This window comes from Mercurialis annua, linkage group LG1-X (assembly GCF_937616625.2).
Source record: "Mercurialis annua linkage group LG1-X, ddMerAnnu1.2, whole genome shotgun sequence".
NCBI lineage: Eukaryota > Viridiplantae > Streptophyta > Magnoliopsida > Malpighiales > Euphorbiaceae > Mercurialis > Mercurialis annua.
In genome coordinates this window covers 34,611,717-34,630,682 of record NC_065570.1, presented here as the reverse complement: position 1 = coordinate 34,630,682, position 18,966 = coordinate 34,611,717, and positions in this window count along the sequence as shown.

Here is an 18,966-nt window from a genome sequence, read left to right as displayed (position 1 = left end):
ATTAGTAGTCGACTGTGAATGGCTTTGGCAATCAAGTCGATACTAGTAAATGATTTTAATTAGGTATTGTTATACCTAAAATGACTTCTAGAGTGAAGTCTAAACGTTTTCTCGAGGTGAAAACGGTTTAAATGGTTTTTAAAGAGAAAGAGACCATACGTGCTATGTGTTATGTGAATTGATTGATTTGATTAAACCTAGGTTTCAGGACCTAGATGTTTATACCAGAAATGAGTATTGATGTTTGGCTTGTGTGTTTTGTATGTTTGATCCGACTAGCTGTCCAGCAGTCAGACCAGGACTCAGGGCAGTCTGTCACACCTACGACGGTGCTAAGTAGTAACTTAGCAGCACTGTGAGTTTACGTGTTTACTTTTGAATATCAGTATTCAACTGTTTTAAATCCATAATCGCAGTAGTATAAACTAGCCAAGAAAGGTCCATTGGAACGAGCTACCTATTGGGCGGCAATAGGGTTGCGTGATCACTAACACCGATTACTAGATGTACTTCTGTCGAGGTATAGAGGTATGTCTGTCGTGTAAGTCATTGGGAAAGTAGATGCCCTGACTTCACGGGTAAACCCTGAGACGACAGTAATACAGTTACGGTCGCAGGTAAAACCGCGATGGCAGTTTCGTGATTACGGTCCAGGTACCAGAGATACAGAATTGGACGGTAGTGACTCGGGTCAAGGTCTTTATTCTGTTGTCTATAAGCTCGTGATAAGAGTGTGTCTGTAAGGAAAATTGTGGACTAGGGTTTCATATGGATCAACGTATTGGTAATATTTTATATATATATATATATAACTGTTTTGTATATATTATGCGATTTTGGTATTTATTTGTAAACTGTTTACTCACTCAGAAATATTTATATTTCTGACCCGTTGTTGTTATCCCATTTTCAGGAAATGAACTTTGAGGTCAGTCGAGCTTCCACATCCCTTCTTCAGGAAAGCTCTTCTTTGGTAATATACATAGAATTTTGTACTCTTAGTATGCTGCAATAGTATAAGTGTAATATGTCAGCAGCCGTGCCACTAGTCCTCTGTTTGTAGATACTCTGATAGGATCTAGTGCACGTGTGTACCTTTAGGGTGGCTGCTTAGTGACATATTATGTCTAGTTACCGAGTCGGCCTCATGGGTTTTTGTGAGGGTCAAAAACAGTATGTTTTATATTCGCCGGCTATGTGTAACCGGTCCGCTGTGTATTTTAATATGTTTAATACCACCGTTGTGAGACGCAAAGGTGTCCGCATTATTTTATTAAACATATTAACGGTGGCGTGTGGTCTGGAACAGGGATGCCTATGTGTTAAGGCAAGCGAAAGATAAGTCCCTGGTTTCCAGTAATCACCACGCCAGGTTTTCAGAAGAAAGCGAGGGTTGAGATAACGAGGTTATCCAACCAGTACTTCTAAAACCAGATTTCGCCTATATGTGTGTTTTCAGAAATGTGTTTGGTTAAAAGAGAAAAGTTTTAACGGTATTTTCTGAAATGGATCGTACGCGAGGTGCGATCTTTTAATAATATTTGCGAAAAATTTCTAGAGGTTTTAGGCTTGCTACGGGTTTCGGAACAACCATTCCCATTCCCTAGCGCCGGCGTGACTTGGATTAGGGTGGAATTCGGTCGTGACAAAGCCAAACGTTTACAAACGCTATGAAACGAATCGAAACGTTTCACCTTTTTAGAAATGTAAGCCAATTGTTTACAAACGATACAAAACAAATCCAAGCGTTTCACCTATTTAGCAATTTAAGCCAAACTTTACGAAAAAAATCCAAACGTTTGCCCTTTTTAGCGATTTAAGCCAAACGATTACAAATGTTACGAAAAAAATCCAAATGTTTCAATTTTTTTAGCAATTTAAGCCAAACGTTTACAAATGTTTCGAAATAAATCCATGTGTTTCACCTTTTAGCAATTTAAGCCAAAAGTTTACAAACTTTACGAAACAAATCCAAGCGTTTCACCTTTTGGATTAATGTCATATAAATTCACCAACTTTACACGTTTTCTCATTTTAATCACGCAAATTAAATTTTTTTATTTTCATGTATGAACTATTACTTTTTCTTAAATGCATTCACGATGCTGAGGTGTCACGACTCCATTGGTGTAATTCGCTGAGGCGGAGGTCATTTTACACCAATGAATGAGTGCAACCTCAGAACCATGAATGAATTTGAGAAAAACGGGTAGTCCGTGCATGAAAATGAGAAAATTTAAACTGCGTGATTAAAATGAGAAAATGTGTAAAGTTCGTGGTTTTTTTTGACATTAACCCTTTGCGATTTAAGCCGAACGTTTACAAACGTTACGAAACAAATCCAAACGTTTCACCTTTTTAACGATTTAAGCCGAACGTTTACAAACATTACGAAACAAAACCAAACGTTTAGCCTTTTTAGCGATTTTAGCCAAACGTTTACAAACATTACAAATAAATTCAAACGTTTCCCCATTTTAGAAATTTAAGCCAAACGTTTAAAACATTACGAAACAAATCCAACTTTTCACCTTTTTAGAAATTTAAGCCATACGTTTACAAATATTATGAAACAAATCCAAACGTTTCACCTTTTTAGCGATTAAAGGCAAACGTTTACAAACGTTACGAGACAAATCCAAACGTTTCACCTTTTTAGCAATTTAAGCCAAACGTTTACAAACGTTACGAAACAAATCCATGCGTTTTTACTTTTTAGCAATTTAAGCCAAATGTATACAAACGTTACGAAACAAATCAAAGCGTTTCACCTTTTTAGCAATTTAAGCCAATCATTTACAAAGGTTACGAAACAAATCCAAACGTTTCAGCTTTTTAGCGATTGAAGCCAAACGTTTACAAATGATACGAAACAAATCCAAACGTTTCACCTTTTTAGCTATTTAAGCCAAACGTTTAAAAACGTTACGAAAAAAATCCAAAAGTTTCCCCTTATTTAAGCCAAACGATTAAAAATGTTATGAAAAAAATCCAAATGTTTCACCTTTTTAGCAATTTAAGCCGAACGTTTACAAACTTTACGAAACAAAACCAAACGTTTAGCGTTTTTAGCCAAACGTTTACAAACATTACGAAATAAATTCAAATGTTTCCCCATTTTAGAAATTTAAGCCAAACGTTTAAAACGTTACGAAACAAAACCAACAGTTTAGCCTTTTTAGCGATTTAAGCCAAACGTTTACAAAATGTTACAAAACAAATCCAAGCGTTTCGCCTTTTTAGCAATTAAAGCTAAACGTTTACAAACGTTACGAAACAAATCCAAACGTTTCCCCTTTTTTAGTAATTTAAGCCAAACGTTCGCAATCGTTACGAAACTAATCCAAGCGTTTCACCTTTTTAGCGATTTAAGCCAAACGTTTACAAACGTTACGATACAAATCCAAATGTTTCACCTTTTTAGCGATTTATGCCAAATGTTTAAAAACGTTTCAAAAAGAATACAAACGCTTCACCATTTTAGCAATTTAAGCCAAATGTTTAAAAACGTTACGAAACAAATCAAATCTAAAATGTTTCACCTTTTTTGCGATTTATGCCAAACGTTTACTAATGTTACGAAACAAATCCAAATGTTTCACCTTTTTAGCGATTGGAGCCAAACCTTTACAAACTTTACGAAACAAATCCAAACGTTACGCATTTTAAGCAATTTAAGACAAACGTTTACAAACGTTAGGAAACAAAAACCAAGCCTTTCACTTTTTTTAGCAATTTAAACCAAACGTTTAAAAACGTTACGAAACAGATCAAAGCGTTTCACCGTTTTAGCATTTTAAGCAAAACATTTACAAACGTTCCAAAACAAATTCAAGCATTTCACCTTTTTATTAATTTAAGCACAACGTTTACAAACGTTATGAAACAAATCCGAGTGTTTCACTTTTTAAGCAATTTAAGTCAAACATTTACAAACATTACGAAACAAATCCAAATGTTTCACATTTTTAACGATTTAAGCCAAACCTTTACAAACGTTACGAAACAAAACCAAGTGTTTCACCTTTTTAGAAATTTAAGCCAAACGTTTACAAACGTTACAAAACAAATCCAAGCGTTTCACCTTTTTAGCAACATAAGCCAAACGTTAACAAACGTTCTGAAATAAATCCAAGAGTTTCCAATTATTAGGAATTTAAGCTAAACGTTTACAAACGTTACAAAAATAATCCAAGCGTTTCATCTTTTTACCAATTTAAACCAAACGTTTACGTAGCGATTAAATCTGAATGTTTACAAACGTTAAGAACCAAATCCAAACGTTTCACCTTTTTAGCGATTTAAGCCAAACGTTTACAACGTTACAAAACAAATCCAAACGTTTCACCTTTTTAGCGATTTATGCCAAACGTTTACAAATGTTACGAAACAAATCCAAACGTTTCCCCTTTTTAGCGATTGAAGCCAAACGTTTACAAACGTTATGAAACAAATCCAAACATTTCCCATTTTTCGCAATTTAAGCAAAACCTTTACAGACGTTACAAAAAACAGACCAAGAGTTTCACCTTTTTAGAAATTTAAGACAAACGTTTACAAATGCAACGAAACAAATCCAAGCGTTTCGGCTTATTAGCAATATAAGCCAAACGTTTACAAACGTAACTAAACAAATCCAAGCATTTCACCTTTTTAGCAATTGAAGCCAAACGTTTACAAATGTTACGAAACAAATCCAAACCTTTCACCTTTTTAGCAATTTAAGCCAAACGTTTACAAACGTTACAAAGCAAATCGAAACGCTTAACCTTTTTAGCAATTTAAGCCAAATGTTTACAAACGGTACGAAGCAAATCCAAACGTTTCCCCTTTTTAGCAATGTAAGCCAAACGTTTACAAACGCTATGAAACGAATTGAAACGTTTCACCTTTTTAGCAATGTATGCCAATTGTTTACAAACGATACAAAACAAATCCAAACGTTTCACCTTTTTAGCAATTTAAGCCAAACGTTACGAAAAAAATCCAAACGTTTCCCCTTTTTAGCGATTTAAGCCAAACGATTCCAAGTGTTACGAAAAAAATCCAAATGTTTCACCTTTTTAGCAATTTAAGCCAAACGTTTACAAACGTTATGAAATAAATCCATGCGTTTTACCTTTTTAGCAATTTAAGCCAAACGTTTACAAACTTTACGAAACAAATCCAAGCGTTTCACCTTTAGGATTAATGTCATAAAAATTCACCAACGTTTCACGTTTTCTTATTTTAATTACGCAATTTAATTTTTTTTATTTTCATGTATGAACTATTACTTTTTCTTAAATGCATTCATGATGCTGAGGTGTCACGACTCTATTGGTGTAATTCGCTTAGGCGGAGGTCATTTTACACCAATGAATGAGTGCAACCTCAGAACCATGCATGAAATTGAGAAAAAGTGGTAGTCTGTGCATGAAAATGAGAAAATTTAAACTGCATGATTAAAATAAGAAAATGTGTAAAGTTCGTGGTTTTTTTTACATTAACCCTTAGCGATTTAAGCCGAACGTTTACAAACGTCATGAAACAAATCCAAACGTTTCACTTTTTTAGCGATTTAAGCCGAACGTTTACAAACGTTACGAAACAAAAGCAAACGTTTAGTTTTAGCGATTTTAGCCAAACGTTTACAAACATTACGAAATAAATTCAAACGTTTCACCATTTTAGAAATGTAAACCAAACGTTTAAAACGTTATGAAACAAATCCAAACTTTTCACCTTTTTAGAGATTTAAGCCAAACGTTTACAAATGTTACGAAACAAATCCAAACAATTCACCTTTTTAGTGATTTAAGTCAAACGTTTACAATCGTTACGAAATAAATCCAAACGTTTATCCTTTTTTGCGATTTAAGCCAAACATTTACAAACATTACGAAACAAATCCAAACGTTTCGTCTTTTTAGCAATTTAATCAAAACATTTACAAACGTTACGAAACAAATCTAAACGTCACCTTTTTAGCGATTTAATTAGCCAAACGTTTACAAACGTTACGAAACAAAACCAAATGTTTAAAATATTACGAAACAAATCCAAATGTTTCACATTTTTAACAATTTAAGCCAAACCTTTACAAATGTCACGAAAGAAAACCAAGCGGTTCACCTTTTATGCAATTTAAGCCAAACGTTTACAAACGTTACAAAACAAATCCAAGCGTTTCACCTTTTTACCAACATAAGCCAAACGTTAACAAACGTTCTGAAATACATCCAAGCGTTTCACATTATTAGGAATTTAAGCCAAACGTTTACAAACGTTACAAAAATAATCCAAGCGTTTGACATTTTTAGCAATTTAAGCCAAACGTTTATGTAGCTATTAAATCCGAATGTTTACAAACGTTTCGAAACAAATCCAAACGTTTCACCTTTTTAGCGATTTAAGCCAAACGTTTACTACGTTACAAAACAAATCCAAATGTTTCACCTTTTTAGCGATTTATGCCAAACGTTTACAAATGTTATGAAACAAATCCAAACGTTTCACCTTTTTAGCGATTCAAGCCAAAGGTTTACAAACGTTACGAAACAAATCCAAACATTTCACATATTTAGCAATTTAAGCAAAACCTTTACAGATGTTACGAAACACAGACCAAGGGTTTCACCTTTTTAGAAATTTAAGCCAAACGTTTACAAACGCAACGAAACAAATCTAAGCGTTTCGGCTTTTTAGCAATTTAAGCCAAACGTTTACAAACGTAATGAAACAAATCCAAGCATTTCACCTTTTTAGCAATTGAAGCCAAACGTTTACAAACGTTACGAAACAAATCAAAACCTTTCACCTTTTTAGCAATTTAAGCCAAACGTTTACAAACGTTACGAAGCAAATCGAAACGTTTAACCTTTTTAGCAATTTATGTCACGACCCAATTTCACGGTTCGCGACCGGCGCTAGGTTATGGGTATGGTCGTACCAAAACCCGTAGTAAGCCTTGCGGAGAACAACCAATCATATAAACCTGCAGAAAATCCAATGCTCGGGGCAACCGAAACTCCAACTTAAACTAACAGTTTAAATAAAATAATTTTCATTGAATAATGAATAAACAGAGTTAAAGAAATATAATGGCCAACCATTAAATAAAGCCAGTTGGATCTATCCGACAAAAGAATTAGAATAATAAAGACTTCTAGTTTACTACTGCGGTCTAAGAATAAAAATCAGTTTGATAATTTATTACAATAAAATAAACCTCCGAGGAATAAAGATTCGGAGATCAGCAGATCGCTCAAAATAATAAACCTGGAAAATTTGGGAAAACAACGGGGTCAGATACACTTAGATGAGTTCGCAATACTATTTACATTTATTAAGTTTAAACCCTTTAAATCAAAATATTTTATACTAATATAGTATGATTATGGAATAACAGTATTGAAATGATCCCAGTGTAAGTATGACATAGTATACTGATAAACCCAGAGTGGACAGAAACATATCCTCGTCATATACCAGCGTAAGCAAGACTTTAGTCTGCCGATCCCAGAGTACTTACCGGTGCACACGGTCTCGATACAAGCCTATCGAGTAGCTGGTTTCAATCCAGATCCATAATCGCTTAAAACAATTCAAAAGCATTTATAATATTAAAATATGATGTGGTTCGACTCCGGAGCACGAGTAGTCGAAGAATCTAAAAATCAATCATAGGTTAAAATCGCTTCAACCCCTAACTCTAAGAATACTAGACACCACGTAGGACTAGCACAATTAATTAGACAATTAATGTAATACCCCAAAATAATTAATTAGCTAATTGGACCACGTGTCCAATTTTGATTCGCCAGAGTGGCAATATTAGAAGAATTTCTGAAAAGATAAAGTAAATAAGTTTCAAGTAGGTCGGTTTTGGGAAATTAGTTATGTGGAAATCAAGGTTATATTTCAATTCTAAAGTTAGAATTGGAATTAAAAGGAAAAATGTCAAGGAAAGCCCAAAATGAAGTTCAGGGACTAAAGTGGTAATTTAGCCACTACGTCTCAAAAATGGAAATTTATAAGTTTTGACGGGAAAATATTAATATTGGGATTCATATTGTTTATCGGATATAGATAATACGTATAAGTTATGATTAAAGAGTTAATTGATTTAGTTATGGACTAAATCGAACAAAAGAAAAGTTCAAAGGTTAATTTGTAACAAATAAAGAAAATAAGGATTGAAGGGATGATTTAACCAAATATATATAAGGAATTGATTATGAATGATGAATCAGAGAAGGATCCAGAAGCTAACATTTCATTTCGATCGATAACTTCGTTTCTTCGCCGTTTAGCCGTTCGGCGTCCGTTTCGGACGATTCTCGCGGCAATCTCTTCGGAATTGGAAGCTCTATCAATCCTAAGCTTCAAATTAAGGTAAATATCTCGAAATTTGGTGTTAAACTCGAAGAATAGGGGCTGTTTTGTATAGAAAGTTATGTTCGAATCGTACGGTTAGGAATCGAGTTGTTTTTGACGTTTTTGAGTTGTAAAATGATAAGATAAGTGTTTAAATAAACTGGGTATGAAGTAGTATGAGTTTTGGGAGTTTTGGAGCCCCGCACTTCAGCACGTCGTGCAGGCGCACGACATGCACCACAAGGGTGCACGACGTGCACCATGAAGGGCACGACGTGCCCTTCACAAAAATTGAAGGGCACGACGTGCCAAGGTGACACGACGTGCCCTAACTCGACCCGAATCTCCGTGGGACTTCCGGGAGCAAAAAAGGACCTCCGATAGCTTGATTTGAGTGTGAAACTCAGTCAAATGTTTTGAAATAGATATAAAACATTATATAAATGAACATTAACATAATAAATAGTCAAGATAAGTACATCGATTAAGTAAGAATCCGATTAAGAAGTTATCAAAATTGAGAGAAATGAATACGAAACGAAAGGGGTGATAACTTAAATCTATAACCTAGGGTTTTAGGTTTATAAGGTTCACGTTTATGTATTAAACGTGTATTTGACCTATATATGTATCAGACGTGTCAGCAAACGGTGGGGTCAGCCGACGTGGTCTAGCACGGGCATATTATCATATTGACTTTGTTATTGATTGGATAGCGGTCACTGTGAGTTGCACTTTACTTTCGTGTATTATATATATATTAAAGTTATTTTAAATAGATATATATATATCTACTGTTTATATGCATCGCATGTTATATGATTTGACTAAATGTTATATGTTTTCTTAAGTTTTATATACGAGAACTAGTATGCGATCCAAAGAAACTAGCTACCTATTGGGTGTCAATAGGCTGTGTGATCACCAGTATCGAGTCAGTCTAGTATGTTTGCATTTGAAAAATGACTTGACACAACTGGGAGCTGATGATGATTATAAAATTTACGTTGCTGGGCCACCAGCGAGTTAGACTCGCGATTGATATTTACGATTGGGTTTTTGATACGAGTGAGTACTCGACTACGGTGTAGTCTGGAGTCCCCGTATTTAGTGGCTGGGCCACCAGCGAGTTAGACTCGCGATTGATATTTACGATTGGGTTGAAGGATAATGATTATTCGAGAAATGTGTCGCATGCTAGGATATTAGTTTCGTACGGATCGAATACATGTTTATATGTTTTATATTATTGTTTCTTGAAATGCGATGCTATGTTTTTATGATAATACCGTTAGTAAATGCACACTCACTCAGTATTTCCCCAAATACTGACCCCTCACCTTTGATGTTTTTCCGGTGCTTAGTTTGTGGACCTAGCTAGAGGCCAATTTTTGAAGTCCATAAGTCAGCTGTATATGTTAGTTTCTGACTTTTGTGAACGCTGCAGTAGTGGTCCTTCGTCGATAGTATAGTAGCCTAGACAGCAGTTCATTTTGATTGTATATATTAACTGCTGTTATTGTTTTATATGCATTTTGATAGGCTACGTGTTTAGTATATGATCCACGGCCCCAGATGCCGGTGAGATGTTTGAAACACAAACTGATGTATATAGTACCGCGAGGCCAGTTCGTACAGGGTACGGTAACTAGAGCCCGCGAGGTTTTGAAACAGTTAGTGTAAATGTATGATTATATGTTAGATATGTATATTTTCTTCCGTTGGTTGATATTGTTTATTTTATATTATATTTACGAAAAATTAATTGTGATTTTAGGCTTGCTACGGGTTCCGGAGCTACCACTCCCGTTCCCTAGCGCCGGTTGCGGCTCAATATTTTGGGTCGTGACAATTAAATATTACACAGAGAACACAATTCTCAGTAAATCATAATGCCGAAAATAAATCAAGCCTATTGAGTTCATATTTTTAAAATCCAATCCGAAAATATTAATTAAATAATATTTAATTAATAAATAAAATCTTTTCCTCAAATAGTGGGTTAGCCGAGTTTCTAAAAACTACCAAGCTAATCTCATATGTCGAGTGACCCAAGTCTAACCAACCCAATCAATAATCCATAATTATAAACCATAGTTTATAATTATAATAAAATAATATAAATTAAATATCAAAATGAACTCAATAGTTTGAAACCCAAGTAATTATAATTATCGGCAAAAATATCTCGAATAATTTAAATAACAAAATAAACAACACTATCAATCGAAGTATTATTACATTGAGATTAAGTCAATTATTTTATATTGCGTTTATTTATATATAAGAACTAGATAATAAATCATTATGTGCTTAGTAGAGGCAATCATTTACCTATGAACATCGGAATTAGGTTTATCATCCACAGAGTTGAAACGTCTAGTGAAGCTTGAATATGAAAATGCTTTGAAGTATTATAGAAAAAGGTTTGAAAGTTTTATTGAAATTTTAAAATTTGCATAATTGTGGCCAGACATGTCATAAGCATACATTGTGCATTCACTGCTAGAAATACACATATCACAATAGATGATTAAACAAGAAATGGAATATGATTAGAACATGCATCATGTACATTAGATGATGATTGTAGATTTGGAGCAACTCTTTGGTGATGAGAGGTGTCATCACCCTGCCACAATTATGTATATGCTTTACGATTTACTATGTAGTATTTAAAATAAAAATATTTGAAACGTGAGCTCACAAATGTATTTACAAATATGTTCATAAAGGTATACGTTGTAAAGAAACAAAAGATTTCCAATTAGTTTGAAATGTTTTGAATAAGCATAACTAGACAGAACTCTGTGGAATTAGAAACTAGTGCTTGAAAAAGAAGAAACAGTTAAGTTCGCGACAATAGAGAACATAACGAAGTTGCGTGAAATTAGGATTGGTACCTAAGATAGCAAGATAAAGGACGATTTAAGTTATTCTTGGCCAGGAATTTATTAACGATTCATATGTAATTGGAATAGAAAGAAAAGACATGAAGGATGTTAATGATCGATGTTTCAACTTTCGAGAGGTTGCTAGAATGAGAGCGAACCTTCTGTGGCAGTAATGTTTGTTTTGGGATCCGGAAAGTCTCAAGAGACGTCTGCACAAATCGAGGTGATTATGTATAAAATGACTGTACAAGGAGAAGATTCGAAACATGTTACGAAGATCGAGTATAAGATTCAACAGGGATTTCGCACGAGAAATCAAGAAGTCTTAAGGGAATGTGATAATAGGAGACCAAGATTAGTCTTGTTGACATAATGAATGTCAGTAATGGATACACCCCATGAGTATAAGTGAATATTAACGAATTGGAATCTAAAGTGATCCAAAGGAAGCAACGTCTAAGATTCTCACTAATGATGTGGAATGCGAGAACGACGACAAAGAAGTATAAGGAAGGAGTTATGAAAGCCACGAGGGAGATAGTACTAGTAAATGAAACTAAGGAATATGAAAGGAGGTAATGAATTACGACAAAGAATGAATCGTAAGTAAAAGTATTCATAAGAAGTTCGAGTACAAGAAAAGTACAAGAAGGAAACGAAGGATGATTATAAAAGTCTACAAACATTACTTCTATAATTTCAAGTATAAGTTATCTATGGATATATGAACTAACATAGAATGAATTTTCATAAAGGGCGTATAATAAAAAAGAGGCAAAGTATCTATAAGAAGAGGATGGATAGATGGATAATGGAATTGAATTAGTAAGGTCTAATTCTCTTACTGGACAAAAAGCCTTATGAAGAATCACGATTGTTCGAGAATCTACAAGGTCAGTAACGACATAAGAGTATAGCAATATGAAGATTAAGATCAGATTAAAGTAAGGTGTCATTAGATAAGGAATGTCTAATGAAAACCATAAGTCACTAAGGTAAGAAGCTATTGAAAGGATGTAAAAGGGACAACGACGCATCGAGAAATGGATCGAAATAGCATGAAGAATACTTCTAGTTATCGACAAGCATAGGCTACAAAACTAACCTATAAATTTGGAATTTTGAAATATAACCTAAGTGAAGGATAAGAAATACCAATTGGAGAAACAAAAGGAGTCAAAGGATCGAGAGGCGAGATACACCCAGGAAAATGTGAAGCATATCAAGTAATTCCAAGGGTGCACTCAACTTCATGAGAATCAGTACTAAGAAACCATGAAGCATGAAAAGGAAATATTAAGTCAAACTGTACAAGTTTAGGAGAACGTGTACAGTTGGCACAACAAAGGCAAACTCCAAGAAGAGAATTCCCTAACCTAAAGTAAGGTCACTTCGATAAAGACGTGGACATGGATGCAGACAATTTGAAAGAATTTTGGTACATATACCATGGAGTAACTTAAGAAAGATTTGACTCATGATACATGACCGTAATGTTAGCAAGTCAACGAAGTAAAACAATAATAAACAACAGGGACGTAGTATCTTTTCATTCTACGATCAACTAGAGTGAAATTATGCATCGTAAGAAGATAAATAACAATAAGATAATGGATATAAGATCAAGATTAGCAGAACTACATGTGAGATAATTACTTTGGATAAATAATTTAAGTAATGCAAGCAAGGAACCTTGCTACAGGAAAGTAAGTGGAAAACCGTCAAGAAATGACGACATACGAAATTTTCAAGGACATGGTGGATTGCAAAGACGATAATGTATAGTACTCACAGAAGACGAGGTCATCAGAACCTGTGATCAAAGTAGCAAGAGAATAAGGAACAAGATATTAAGTAACTTCCAATAAAGGAACGACCGCGATATGTCATAAGTGAAACAATTACTTCTAGCAAGTAATTTGACGTATGCAAACAAGGGAGTCTATTACCAGCAAGCTTAACCCAATGACGTTAGATGTAAGAAAAAAGCGATAAGTGTAAAATGCAATGATGGTAACGATATTTGGACGCAACCCCACTAATCAAGAAAGTTCATAAGGATGGCAAGTCGAAGATAAGACCTCAAGTCTTTACAAAGGAATGTAATACTTGAGGGGTAAAAATATTGCTGTAATTATAAAGGTATCGATTGGTTGAAGTAAATAAGAAGGATTTATGAAAATTCGAGGACGAATTTTTATAAGGGGGTAGAATGTAATATCCCAAAAAAGGAATTAATTTAATTATATCGAGAATTTAGAATAAATTTTATTAAGCGGATTAGCGGGATTTAAGGAAATAACTTAGAAAATCAATATAAAATAAAATATAAATCCCGAAATACTAATTATTTTATAGTATTTATGGTAAAAAATTTCAAGTCAATCAGAGACCTTTTAAAATTTGGACGCCGATAGGTTTTGGGCTAAATTGTAACTTTTGAAAAGTTTCAAGGACCAAAGTGCAAGTTAGCCATTATATATATATATATATAAGATTTCCTTCAGAATGAAGGATTCAGAACAGATCATCATTTCCTATCTTTCGTTTCCTTCGCCGTTCTCACCGTTTTCATCGTACGATCTCCGTTTCCCGTCCGTTTTCGACGTTTAATAACTCGAATCGATCGTATTTCGAAGGACAATCGCGGTAAGCAAGTCGTTTCTCTGTTTATTTGGGTATAATTGATGGAAAAATGATTTGAAAATTAGGTTATGGCGAAACCGTATCGCGATTACGTATTCGATTCGTTTTATACGTTTATATTATGTTTTTGGATGGATTTTGTAATACCCCAAAATATTTAATTATCTAATTGGACCACGTGTCTAGTTTAGATTCGCCAGAGTGGCGAAATCGGAAAGATTTTGATAAAATTAAGATAAATAAGTTACAAGTAGGTCGGTTGTGAGAAACTAACTATGAGAAAATTAAGGTTATATTTCAATTCTAAAGTTAGAATTGGAATTAAAAGGAAAAATGTCAAGAAAGGTCCAAAATAAAGTACAGGGACCAAAGTGGTAATTTAGCCACTTTGTATCGAAAATGGAAATTTTGGATTTTGACGGGAAAGTGTTAATATTGAGTTTTGTATTATTTATCGGAGACAAATAATACGTATAAATCATAATAAAAGAAGTTAACAATTTAGCTATGGACTAAATCGTATAAAAGAAAAGTTTAAAAGATAAATGATAATAAAGAAAAAGAATAAGGACCAAAGTGATCTTTTAACCTTAACATATAAGGTTTTGGATTTGAATCAGAAAGAAGAAAGAAGATCAGAGAAGGATCGAGAGAAAATGGAAAGCTATCGCCGATTTCCGTCGTTTCGCCGCCGTTTCTCCGTTCGACGTCCGATTCGAGCGATTCAAGCGGCGATTTCTTCAGAATTGAAAGCTCTATCATCTCCGGCCATTAAATTAAGGTAAGAGGTCCGGGTTTGGCATGAAAATGATGAATGGTTGGCTGTTTTGGGTTAGGATTGAGTTTAGGTTGTAATTTAATGATTTTGAGGTTATTATGATGTTTGTGAAGAAACCGAGACATGGGTATTGAGCGTGGGTTTGTTTAGCACGTCGGGATTGTGGCGAAACCCCGAAAAATCTGATTTCCGGGGCTGTGCACGTGGTGCACGACCGTGCACCACGGGTGCACGAACGTGTACTGGAAGTACACGAACGTGCACCTAGCAAGGTACACGATCATGTCCTGATGTACACGAACGTGTACTTTTCATAGTACATGAACGTGTACCCCTGAGGTGCACGAACGTGTACCCCTGAGGTGCACGAACGTGTACTTGGTTGCACGATCGTGCACCCACCAAAACGCACACCCGTGCACCCCAACTCACCCCCACGCGAATACAAGCTATAATTGACCTAGGAGTTTGACGTTTAGAGTAATTGGACGCTAATGGACAGATTTTGGACTTTGAGAATCATTAATCTTGAGATTAGCTCGACGTTTTAGATAACTAATAGTAATGAAAAACGTTAAGGACGTTAAGCGATTCTCAATTATGAGAAATGGTATTCGCGAAGTCGACTATACGATTAAAGTTATTGAATACGTAAATAAGTTTAAAATGAAATTAAACCCTAAAACTTAGAAGTATTATGTGAGTAAAATTACTAGTTTCACGTCTGACTATTAAACGATTTATCAGACGTGTCAGAGCAGAGAGATCAGTAGACATGGGATAGCGAGGGCATATCATTTCATCGACCACATTATTGATTGGATTGCGGTCACTGTGAGTTGTACTTTTACTTTCGTGTATTAAAACTATTTGATATATATACTGTTTTCACGCATCGCATAATATATAATTGATTGAAATGTTATATGTTTATTTAATTTCTATATATGAGAACTAGTATGCGATCCGAAGAAACTAGCTACCTATTGGGTGCCAATAGGCTGTGTGATCACCAGTATCGAGTCAGTCTAGTATGTTTGCATTTGAGAAATGACTTGACACAACTGGGAGCTGTTGATGAATATGAAATTTACGATTGGGTTTCTAATACGAGTGAGTACTCGGCTACGGTGTAGTCTGGAGTCCCCGTATCTAGTGGCTGGCCACCAGCGAGTTGGACTCGCAATTGATATTTACGATTGGGTTAAATGATATATGATTATTTGAGAGATGTGTCGCATGCTCGGATATTAGTTTCGTACGGATCAAATACATGTTTATATGTTTCATATTATTGTTTTCTTGAAATGCGATGCTATGTTTTTATATTAATACCGTTAGTAAATGTCAACTCACTCAGTATTTTCCCAAATACTGACCCCTCACCTTTGCTGTTTCCAGGTGCTTAGTGTGTGGACTTAGCTAGAGGCCAATTTTGAAGTCCAGAAGTCAGCTGTATATGTATAGTTTCTGACTTCTGTGAATGCTGCAGTAGTAGTCCCGCGTTGACAGAGTCGTAGCCTAGACAGCAGTGTATTTTTATTGTACATATCCTTGCTGTCCTGTTTATAGGTTTTTGTAAGCTACGTGTTTTATATGTTGTGCACGGCACCAGATGCCGGTGATATGTTGGATACACTAACTGATGGATATAGTACCGCGAGGCCCGTTCGTACAAGGTACGGTAACTAGAGCCCGCGAGGTTTCTGAACAGTTAGTGTAAATGTTTGTGTATACATGTTATGTATACTTGCTTCTGTTGCTTTGTGATAATTTTTTATTATTTGCGAAAAAATAATAGTGATTTTAGGCTTGCTACGGGTTCCAGAGCTACCACTCCCGTTCCCTAGCGCCGGTTGCGGCTCAATATTTTGGGTCGTGACAATGTTGGTATCAGAGCAGTTGGTCCAGTTACCACTGCAACTTTGTTTCAGTGTTTGTTTGAGAGCAGTTGGTCCAGTTACCACTGCAAGTTTGTTTCAGTGTTTGTTTGAGAGCAGTTGGTCTAGTTACCACTGCCAGATGTGTCTGAATGTCTATTTGACTTTGAATACTCTGCCAGTAAGTAAACCTAGGAACTACTGCAGCAAGAGAGTCAAACCTTAGTTGTTTGCATTTTGATTGATATGTGCATTATTAGTAAGTTCCATAAAGCGCGCGAACCGAGATGGTTAAATGAAGAAGTGATGAATATCTGTGTATATGAGCGGATAAGGCAACTAAGTGTTTATTACTTATGTAAGGAGTATTCAGTGATTACGTATTTGCGAATTACGTATAGATTGATTGAATGCTAATTGTTTATAGCACTTTATAAGTTAATATGGAAGTTAAGAGGGGAAAAAGGGGCTCAGATGGTCAGTGACATTAGGAATTGTTTCTTTTCAGCGTGTCTGGGCAAAATGGAGCTCAGCTACATGCTGCAGAGGAACAGGAGGAAGCGCCTCCTATATATCAGAATGGATTTCATAATGAAATAGGTGGACCCTTTGTAGTCCACCAGAATGGATTCCACATAGATATTGGGAGATCACCTGAGGTATATTAGAATAGTTTCATGACAATATCAGAAATTGATAGTTCTTCTAGGGTTAGAGGTAGAACTCACTCGCTTGAAATGAAGCACAGTGAGGAAAGTGAGGAAGATCCCGAGGAGGATCTAGAGGAAGAATCAGAAGAATTTCCTCAATAGGAGGACTTTGAAGAAGAAGAGTTATTAGACGAGTTAAACGTCGAGGAGTACCGAAGTGAATATTTCTGGTCCAAATGTGCGGAGATACCGCAATCTGAGAGAGGATGCAGAGATAGCAAATGACTAGGCGCAAGTGGTTTTGAATCAGGTTAGGAGGCAGATGCGCTCCTTCTATAGGGGAATGCTACCAGTGGGACTGGATTCCTCTGAATTTCTGCGCATGGACAAAAGAGTTCCAGACCTTAATGAAGATAATAGGACGATTAACCGTAGATATGTTAGGGGTTTAGGACTCGAATTTGATGAGCTATATGAGTATGTTTAAGAGCACTTTGGAACGCTCACTATGATGGCCCGTAAGATCGAGGCTGACCGCGAATGGGATGGCAATCCTGTTCGACCCTACTTTTTCAGACGTGCATTCTATCCAGCTTATACTAGTCGATCCTCTGGTATTAGGACTAACCCCCACTCCGTGCATAGAGGCGGAGGCAACTCCAGTAGAAAAGTTAGGGGTCGATACACAAGTGTAGCTATTAGGAAACCTAGTGCCCCACATTAGACAACCCCAGTATTAAATGATTAATATGCTTTGTGTAATTGTGTTTATGTGTTACATTATTGTGTATATATGCTGCATTGCATAACAGAGCATAGCAATTAAGGATACGCCTATAGGGTAATACCTCGGAAAGTGAGAACCTATAGGAAGCGTTGTTGTTAAACACGTGATTAATAAAAGAACATACGGACATAATATACAAAAGCAATAACATAATAAACACCATATAATACATTTGTTGTAAACGTAATCCCTATATTACGTTCTAGAAGTTGTGAAGAAAGAGATGGATTATCAACAGGGAATCGATGTGAAACATCGGTACCTGCGTCTATATATGACTGGGTGCAATGTATCGAAGAAGTGGATGTGGTGTTTACAGTAATAGAGAATTTTAAATTGAATTGAGATATCGGAGATATGGAGAAAGAAGTGATGTGACAGAAAAATAGTCAGTAAAATGACAGAAAGTGACAGCAATACAAAAATTTGAAATATACTCAATAAGTAAAGAAAGCCGTTGATAGTCGCAGAGTGTACAGTCTGGAGTAAACTTATGTTTTATGAAAAGTGTGAAGAAATTTTAAATTTTTTCCAAAGTACGATTGTGCTCAGACATCGCATATAATATTGCATAATCACGATAGGAATGCATAAGAAAATGATTTTCAAACTCAAAATCATGCATCATATCTTTGTAATTATACAGGAAATGCGATTTTAAGCAACTCTTTGGTGATGAGAGGTGTCATCACTCTGAGCTACAATTGTACCAATGATTTCAATTGATATATGAAAAGTAATTTAAAAGAGCTGGCCAGCCAAAGGATGTCTTGAAATCTTTTGTTTGATGAGTGAACTCGGATGTGAAACTCTGCGACGAATAATAAAAGATTCCTAATAAATAAGAATAAGACTCGTAAAATAAACCCTAATAACAGGACAAAGCCGTATTAACGATTAATTGCGACTAAGCAAACAAGATTAAAGTAAAGTTTGAATAAGAAGTTATCGCTAGAGAGCATACACAGGTAAA